The sequence below is a fragment of the Tupaia chinensis genome, unplaced genomic scaffold (genome assembly GCF_000334495.1).
Source record: "Tupaia chinensis unplaced genomic scaffold, TupChi_1.0 Scaffold000370_1, whole genome shotgun sequence".
NCBI classification, from domain to species: Eukaryota; Metazoa; Chordata; class Mammalia; order Scandentia; family Tupaiidae; genus Tupaia; species Tupaia belangeri.
The window spans coordinates 2,233,737-2,240,918 of NW_006159867.1; positions in this window are offsets into that span (position 1 = coordinate 2,233,737).

Consider the following 7,182-nt stretch of genomic DNA (forward strand, 5'->3'; position numbering starts at 1 on the left):
AAAAAAAAAAAAAAACTCAGAAATTTATTTCCTCAATTCCGGAAGCCAGATATCCCAAATCAGGGTTTCAGCTATAAGCCCCATTCTTCCTGAGACTTCCTGTGGTTCCAGACAGCACTGGCTTGATTGGAGCATAACTCTAATCTCTCTCTCCCATCTGATCTGGCCTTCTCTTCTGTATCTTTTTTTTTTCCCCCTCTCTGTATGTTTTCTTCTTATGTGGACAATTAATCTTACATAGGGTATCTCCCAGTTCATCCAGGATAACTGAATGGGTCCCAATCACACGATATCCTGAAACTTACTCTTTTTCTGAGATGAAGTTATACTTTTAATGTCAAACGCTAGTATATAGAAATCTAGGCTGTGAAAGAAGGAATTGAAGTGACATGGGGGAATATTAATTAGACTAGGTTTGTGTAGAATTGGATATTTTAACCAAACTATTTGTTGTAGAATATGTTGTTTTGATCTATTTCATATTACGTTTTATGCTATGAGAAATATCTTTCATGCTACTATTTAAACCTAGCCTTTCACTTCCACTCCCCATGGCCCTCCTCTCTGTCATCTGAATTTGTGCGGGCTGGGCTTGCTGTCATGGGAGAAAATCAGACAGCAGTGTGAGGCTCTATTGGGACTGTCAGAAAGAACGCTAGTGATGAGAGTGTCAGAAACTTGTTTTCTTCTTTAGAATATTATTTATGGCTTTCCACATGGAAAACATAACACAATCATAACGAACGCTACTACATGAATAGTCCCAAAATGTGTTCAGTAAGAAGAGATATAATGGTACACTTCAGAGTTGTTTAATAATACCTCTTGAAGGAAACAGATAAAATTTGTAAGAAATAATTTTGATGACCAAAGTTTTCATTGACTTCCTTTGTATCTTAGAGTAATGACAAGAAATATAAATACAATCACTTTAATACGTGAGTAAATGCATTACTTTAAACATTTTAATCCTCTTCATCTGTGTCTTGATTTGTCTTCTCTAAAATTTTCCTCTAATTCTCTTTATTGCTCTTACAAACACATGTTTCAGCATTAAAATGTGTGCTGGTTTCTTTTGATATATAAGTTGCCTTAAACTATAGTAGTAATAGAAGCTTTCAAAATGCTCTTACATGATAGTTGTGTTGATCTTGAAAATAAAGACTCTTTTATTGCTCTACTATTAAAGTAAGAAACAAAAACATTCTGTACCAATTTTCATTAGAAATGCTTGAAGTGACATTCTGAGACATAAAGTGAAAAATGAGATTGATAATGAATAATTAAGTAAATAGAAAGAGAAATAGAATAAATTGTTGATGAATATTATTTCCATGGGTACGTCATTTAGATGATTATATGGAGTTGTCACAGCTCAAATAAAAATATGCCCAAAGCAACCGTTTTCTGTAGGTGATGTTTCAGTGTCAACTAGAGCTGAATGTCTGATGTTGTGACATCACTTCAGGCAATCTTTCATGAAGGACTGTAATAACATGGCAGCTTTGTGCAATCGTGAATCCCCTTAGGAAAATCAGGTGTCAGAATGATATGCATACAACCAGGAAGCCAGATTATTTCATGTCCAAGCTTACTAGTACTAAAAATGTTATTCTAGAAATTCAGGGCCAATCTGTGAAATGAATAAGGGGCATCTTAGGAGAATGTAATTTGATAGCCACTTTTCTTAGTCACTGATCCCAAATCATTTTATGTTTAACTGTATTACATTGTGAGAGCCAAACAATGTAGAAGAAACTACAGAAAGAGGAAATGCTCATGGTCTTCGCCAATATACTTTAGGGAAGAATGCCATGTGTGCCCCACTGGGTCCATGAATGGAAATCTCAGTCCCAATGCACCTAAAAGGATTCACTCATTTAAATAAAAATAAAAACAAGCAAACAAAAACTATGCTCCATAGTAGAATATAAATAAGAAATACTAACCAAAATCCCAAGGAAAGGAGACAAACAGAACAAACCTGAGTCTTTTTTTCTTTAAAAACACAGCAAGGCATTTAAATTTGCTTAGCCAAGCCACTTGAGACTTAATTCTTTCTGTCATTTCATTTTTCTCATTTATTCTGCCTGCCCTTGGGCTTTTTTCCCTTGTGTGTTCTACAAAAAGTAAGAAGAAAGATAAGATTCGTTTTCCTACACATAAAGAAAAACCTACATGTACACATTTATTCATTTCTAACTGCTATTTTTTAATCTTCTGCTCTCTCCCAATTATTTCCATAATGCATACCTACTTTTTGATCAGTTTGTATTTTTTAATATTATTTTTCCTCTAGCACCTTCACTCCAATCTCTCCCAATGACCACCTTTAGCTGATCTTGAAAAGAGACTCTTTCATTGCTCTGCTATTAAAGTAAGAAACAAAAACATTCTGTATCAATTTTCATTAGAAATGCTTAAAGTGACAGCCTGAGGCTGGTGATGTACAAAGTGCAGCCACGAGGAACTCACCACCAGGCTATTGCTAGACTATCCCTTTCCCACAATCCACTGCACGTGCCCACAGAGAGCCCTCCAGCCACTTCTTTGGTTCTCGCTCATGACGGTCTGCAATTGTCACTCAGGAAATTGATCTATACTATCATCAACAGTCTGGATGATGCCAATGACTCCATACACGTGTGGGGCGATATCAAATAAAGCCACCTCGTTCTGTGACCTCTACTCTGCTTCTCCTTTGGGTTACAGTGTACCTGTCTTAGAACCCGTTTTCTTTCATCTTTCATCTCCATGATTATAGGTAGCATTTACTTTGCCAGTGTTGGTAATCAGAGTTAGTTGCTTTCAAAGGCTTTCCAAAACAGCAATTCTTGTGTATTTCAATAATATCTTATCCTGCTTAAAGTTTTTTCAGAATGGTACTCAATGAGAGAACTTCCTGAATACATTGGTGAAAAGCTCAGACACATAAGTGGTATTTTGTATTACAGAATATAGAGCTGTTAATGCCTGCAGGCAAAAACCTCCCCAAACTTCCCTTGAATGAAAGCACCTAAAGAAGTTGAAATTGCCCAAGGAACATTTCTGCACACCGGCAAGGGATGTGGAAGTTCCTCAAAGCTAAGAAAAACCTAAAACCTTTTCTGAAAATTTTATATCTTCATTCTCAGAGAAATTATTCACTCAACTATGTTATTTTATTCTGAAGTTCCAATTTTAATTCTTTTGAAGGCATGGTATGTATCTATGTCAATTAACTCCATGTACAAAAATCTATAGAACTGTTGTATTATGTAGAGAATAGCCAATGGTCCATGTGCAATGGGTAATTATCGTAGGCATTCTCTGGTGGCAGTTTCCCCCAAGGCTAACAGGAAATTAGGGTTTATTGACTTTTAATTTATAAAATAGAGCATTCTTTATTGTTCTGTAAAATAGGCTATACATGAACAGCAGAATATATGTATATATATGTACATATCAAAGTGAAAGGAACTTAAATGGTTAATTTTTGCACTGTAGTCAGGATGCCTTGATGTGTATGTGTATGTGTGTGTGTGTGTGTGTGTGTGTGTGTGTGCATACTGCTATCATTTATCTGTTGGGTTGTTGGAAAAGTCATGACACATCTTTGCATAGAAAAACAGAGAAAAAAGACATCATGAATTCTGACAACCCAATATATCTATCATCTGCTCAACTGCTAAACTGAATAATGGCCTTGAAATGTCTATGTCCTAATCCTTTCACTGAATACACTATTTCCCAGGGCAAAAAAGGTTATTGTACATATAATTCAGAATCTTGATTATTCTAAGTTATGTGGATTACCTGGATGGGGCCATTATAATCACGGGGTCCTTATTAAATTAGAGAGGATGATGTGATTATGGAACTGAAGTCAAAGAGCTTTGATGATGTTATCCTGTTAGCTGTAAAGATGGAAGAAAAGCCATGTGCCAAGGCAGCCTCTAGAAGCTAAAAAGTACACAAAAATAGATTTTATCCTACAGCATGAGGGGGGATGCATCCCTGAAGATTCATTTTAGTGTTCTAACCAGAAGAAAAATAAACTAATACATTTGTATTGTTTAAAGATACTGAATTTGTAGTAATTTGTTACAATACCAATATATGCACAGATGGACTCACACACACACACACACATACACATTTTTACAGATACACAGAGTGTGGGTTTAAAGACAAAGGATGTAAAGTCATCCTTCCAAGTATTACCTGCTCACCACTTTATCATTTGGACTTTAAATCATCTGGAAGTCCTGAAAATTCTTTTTTTTTTTTTTTTTGGAGAGGTTTTTGCTATAGGGCGTGTGTGCTTGCCAGACAGACAGAGAGACAGAAAGCAAGAAATCGCCCACAGGGGGGATGGCCACGCCGCAATCCCTTCTCCTCCATTTTCCTTTTGGGATCTTGGGCATGCACGCACATGCGCCCAGCGTGAGTTTAAGCCGCCGGGTCCAGGACGCAAACCGTGGTCGACTACGTGGGAGTCCAGTGACATAGCCATTACGCTAACTGCTGGTCCCAGTCCTGAAAATTCTTAATATTTAAATTTGGTTTAAGCAGGCAAAGATTGGTAGCAATACAGGGGACCAAACAATTAAATAAAATTACTATCTGAAGGAAGATAATATTTTAAAAATCATTTAATCCCTCCCAGTATTTTTTTCAAGTGTGAAATTCAACAGTCACAGTGATAGAGACACAGTGACACATTATTCTTGAAAGAACCAAATAGCAAGAGAAATAAACCCTTTTTACCTTTAAAATTCATGTATAACTTGACAGCTATGAAACTATATTCATAATAAGTATTCAAAAAAATAAAATGTTGTCTTAATATTTATTTACTCATGAGGTTTTCTTTTTTTACAAACTACATTTTCTACTCTTTAGAAGTCTTATCAGATTCAATTTTCAATCTATCTTCCTCAATATATATTTGGAGAATATATATACTTCTATGATAATTAAATGAGATAGATTCTGAATTAGTATCACCTCCTTATATACAACTTACTAATTTATCATATTTAGCTTTGCTAGAATTTAAGGTCTACAGGAATAGTAAATACGATATGTTGTGCTCATGACATTTTAAATCCCTAATTTATTTGTTGAATTAATGAATACATGAATGGATGATTTCATGAATTTTCTTGTTAGAGTTTCCTTGCATTGCATGAGCACTATTGATTTATATACAAGTTTTTTTAAGGTCATGGAAGATTTTTTCTATTATATCACTTAAAAATATGTTCAGAGTCTTCTCTTTCATCTGAAATATGTATAGTTTTCCTCACTTACAAAATATTCTCTGCCCATCTGTAGTTGAGTATGAGGATCTGGAATACATGCAGAGATTTTTGAACCTTTATTCTAATATTTCATTTCTATGAAAGAGATTAAAATAATGTTTACATTTACTGGGTTATACTTTGTTCAAATATCCAACAACCTAGATATGATCTGGAAAGGAGTCAGAGCTGAAATCAGTCAGTATCTTATTGTTAACTTATTTATTAACTATTTATCATGACATCTATCAACTGGTTGAAACAATGATAGTTATTGGCCTGTCTCAGTTGTCCTAGTTCAAAAATTAGATATGGTTGTGCTCCAGTTCATTCCGGGGTAGCCACTCAACCAAACCATAAGCTTGGAGCAAATTTCCCCTGGCTTCACTGCTCTGTATAACTTTTGGGTTCTGATGAGGTTCTTAAATACAATATTGCAATCCATGTATGATCTAAAAACACTTTATGACTTTCTTAATTGATTTCTCATGGGATTACTTTTTTGATGGACTAATTTTTATTTCAAGTATAAGTTTTGCATTTAGCATTATATATATATATATATATAATATTTTTAATCTCCATTCATTTTTAAAATAGGCAATACCTTTTCTGCCTGCTTCACCGATTTGCTATAAATATATATTATATCAAACCACTTCTACATTAAACAGCAGTTAATGTAGACAACTTGCAAAACAAACAGGGTATGTGGGCAGAATGGATAAAAGAACTTGAAATAAAAATTAAATAAAAAATTGTCTTGGCAGGATGGAGAAATGAATGAGAAGGGACTTCAACCTGACCACTCCCCAAAGGGGAGTGCTTTCTCCACCTCTCTCTCTCTCTGAGTCTTTCTATATCTCTCTGGCAAGTACACATACACTCTGAAAAAAAAATTAATTCTGTTAAAAAAGAACTTCCTGTGAGCTGGCAGTTGGCGTGGTGGTTAAGGGTGTTGGACTCCCTCATGGCCAAACACAGTTCGAGTCCCAGGCCTGGTGGCTTGCTTTCTCATTGCCCCCGCCCCCTGTCCCTCTTTGATCGAGATAGATAAATAAAATAAATAAATAAGTAAAAATAAGTATCTGGGACCAGCAGGTAGCATAATGGCTATGTCGCTGGACTCCCATGTAGTTGACCGCGGTTCAAGTCCCGGACCTGGTGGCTTAAACTCACACCGGGCGCGTGTGTGTGCGTGCCCAAGATCCCAAGAGGAGAATGGAGGAGAAGGGACTGCGGAGTGGCTATCCCCTCTGGGGGGTGATTTCTCGCTTTCTAGCTCTCTGTCTCTCTGTCTGTCTGGTGAGCGTACACGCCCTATAGCAAAATAAATAAATAAATAAATAAATATCTGTTAATCTTCAAAATTATTATTGACTTTTGAAATCCCCTTGGTGTCTCCTCTTCTTTTTCCAATCTGGTTAACACTCAATCACATTTACCATTTTATTTAGTATTTTAGCCTTTTTCCCTAATTCTTGAGAATGACAAAGTGGTAAAACATACTTTTATTTTATCTGCAGACATAATCTTTCTAGTCATGTATGTTTTCTCAAGTTATAAAATATGACTTCCTAAATTCTGACTACAGATAATACACATTTTCTTCGAATTTTATTAGAGATTCAATCATAACATTTGGGGAGGTCAGAAATAACATTAAATATTTAATCAAAATAGCTGATCAAGTCTAGTAGGTAGCCTGGAGCTTAAGGTGCTGAATCCCACATGAAGAGTTTTGTGGATCAAGTCCTGGACCCAGTAGCTTAAGAATCATATGGGCATGTGTGTGTGTGCCTGCCCAAAATCCCAAGAGGAGAGTGGAGGAGAAGGGATTATGGCATGACCATGCCCCTGAAGAGTGATTTCTCTCTCTCTCTCTCTCTCTCTCTCT